Here is a 2954-nt window from a genome sequence, read left to right on the forward strand (position 1 = left end):
TACAATCATAATGTTGTTGGGGTTTTCTTTACACTTACATGTTGCGTTTGATAGTATTCTATCTTTATGTGTCGTTATTTATACTTTCTGAATAAATTATATGATAATGTTCATCAGTCAATTCATCGGTGTTAATTTTCAACCTATCAAGATAAAACAATAATATCAAAATCAAATTACAGGATGTTATTTATGTAGTTTGTTCATTTTTGTTTCTGAAGTGTTCCTGAGCCCATGTGGTGATATCCTTTACACACTAATGTCGCTTGTTGATGCAGTACAGCCTGAGAGATCGAAGGTCACGGGCTTAGCTGCTTACGTGCAATGACTTCTCCAGATTCTCTGAACCCTTTGATGATATTACGGACCGTAGATGGTGAAATCCCTAAATTCCTTGCAATAGCTGGTTGAGAAAGGTTTTTCTTAAACTGTTCAACAATTTGCTCACGCATTTGTTGACAAAGTGGTGACCCTCGCCCCATCCTTGTTTGTGAATGACTGAGCATTTCATGGAATCTACTTTTACCCAATCATGGCACCCACCTGTTCCCAATTTGCCTGTTCACCTGTGGAATGTTCCAAATAAGTGTTTGATGAGCATTCCTCAACTTGATCAGTATTTATTGCCACCTTTCCCAACTTCTTTGTCACGTGTTGCTGGCATCAAATTCTAAAGTTAATGATTATTTGCAAAAAAAAAGAAATGTTTATCAGTTTGAACATCAAATATGTTGTCTTTGTAGCATATTCAACTGAATATGGGTTGAAAATGATTTGCAAATCATTGTATTCTGTTTATATTTACATCTAACACAATTTCCCAACTCATATAGAAACGGGGTTTGTACTATTGCTGCCACAAATATTTCGATAGTATTTATGAAAGTAATTATTTACTGTATTTAAAGGAAAACTGCACTTTTTCCCCCCAAAAATGCCTATCATTCACCTTCTTTTTGTAAGACAAGGACACATGCTTTTCTGTTTTTTTTTATGCATTCTACCTAGTAAATAAACGCTAGCAAAACTCAGCTAACAGCGGAGCCAAAGGGAGTCACTCTATTCCACCTATAAAGCGCTATAAAAAATATGCAAAAACCTCCAACATCAATTTATATAAATAGTGTAGTAACAGACACGTTCATAATAACATGTAATATTTATGTATTTTGTTCATTTTAAGCATACGGCTGCAGGGTAATTTCACAGACTCATTACAACTTTCACTCTTCTCTTAACAACACTTTTGTGCATCATGCATAAGTATCATGCAGCAGTATTGCGAAGTGCTAAACAAGAAATACAAAATACAACAATCACTTACTGTACAATAACTGCTCTCTGTGGGATACCTAATGGGATGTTTATATCTTACCGTTAGGGTGAAGAATTAATCATAATCCTACCGCAGGTTAAAAAAAATAACTAAATAAAAAAATTAACAAATCAGTGCTGCAAACAAGCATTTTTTCGTGTGTTTCTCACCATATCTGAGTCGAAATTGTCAAAGTTGACCAACTTTTCGGTTTATGGCCACATCCTAAGGTCCTGGTTAGCGGCATGATTTATAATCCAGAATTAACTCTTACCAATTTAGAGGTGATGCAACAGCAGCATCTCAGTAAGTCATAAGCTTAGGCAGAAGTTCTTAAACTTTTTGACTTCAAGGTCCAACATTTCCACTACAGAGGGGCCCGAGACCCATTCAAATATTAACACTAGTAATCTTACTCTTGATTTTAATTGTATTCAATAATTATATCTAACCTACAGTACTTTAACAGGATAAACCTTATTTAATGATATGAAACCATGTGTTAATCACAAAGATTAGTATCAAGGCTTAGGTCTGGCTGAATAAAAAAATTAATTCTAACCAAATATTCTACATAAGGTTAAAAAAATACATTTACATACACACATGCAGCTCTAAAATAAAAAAAATCTTACTACATTAATAATAAAAAATAAAAAATACAAGTTTCTTCAATAAACTGTCAATAAAAAAGTGCAAATGAAAATACAGCTTCTCTACATTAGTCATAATTTTTGTGATCAAGAAACTTCTGATTTTTTAGTTCCAGACTTCTTCTTCTTTGTGTGATATTGTCATTACTGCCACAAGTGGTGGAAAAGTGTACTACAGCTGAGTATCGCTGAGGCCCATACAGACCACAGCTGTATCTCTCTGTGATCACGACGTCGCTAAAAGTAGTTTGCCTGATTTAGAAATTATAACAAAATATCGCTAATACTTGGGTAATATTTAGCTCACAAGATGTAAATGGAGTATTGTTTGCAGTTTTTGGATGGGTATTATGGGTGGAATAGTGTATTCCCATTAGCTGCATTTATAGCACCTTGTAGTTGTCACATATTACAAATTAGAATGCATAAAAAAAAGAAACACAAGTTCTTGTTTTTGGGATTGTGAATAACAGGCAAAATTCTTGCAATACCATTAAATATTGCTCAGATACATATTCACTAAGTAGGTTATAAATGTGACACTGAATGAAAATTGACAGCAAAGCATATCCAATAAGACCAGGAAATGTGTTAAATGTACATTAGAATCATCTCAGGTTCCCTTTAAGTGCAAGCACATGAACATTTTGACTAAAGAAATAAAGATCATTCTTACAACTCAATTTTGTTAGTTGGCTGATCATACATTTTAGCAGATGTATTGCGAGGGCTGTCTAAATGGGGGGAAAAAAACATACCAGGAATTTTTTGACATCTTTATGCAATTATTATCCTCTTTGTTACTTCTCAGCTGGTTAAAAAGTCCACTATTAAAACATCGTACGACTGTCCATACCCTGGAAGACATGTTATTTTGGACACAGTTCGTCAGACAAAACTCATCAAATCAAGAGGTAAATTCATGCAAATACTTAACTGAACAATAAATCAATTAGAATGTCAAACTTGACCAGATCAGCTTTTCT

General features: G+C 33.8%; 1 protein-coding gene across 3 annotated transcripts in view; it reads right to left on the reverse strand.

Moving 5' to 3' along the window:
* Nucleotides 1-743: 743 nt before the first annotated feature.
* dnah2 (dynein, axonemal, heavy chain 2) overlaps nucleotides 744-2954 on the reverse strand; it is a 58717-nt gene continuing 56506 nt past the window's right edge. For 2 of the 3 annotated variants that reach the window (XM_072913245.1, XM_072913246.1), the window contains one exon: nucleotides 745-2954. This exon is cut by the window's right edge and continues 992 nt beyond it. The gene's annotated coding sequence lies outside the window, so the exon portion shown is untranslated. The other variant, XM_072913244.1, reaches the window with a different exon arrangement.

The sequence above is a fragment of the Nerophis lumbriciformis genome, linkage group LG05 (assembly GCF_033978685.3).
Source record: "Nerophis lumbriciformis linkage group LG05, RoL_Nlum_v2.1, whole genome shotgun sequence".
NCBI lineage: Eukaryota > Metazoa > Chordata > Actinopteri > Syngnathiformes > Syngnathidae > Nerophis > Nerophis lumbriciformis.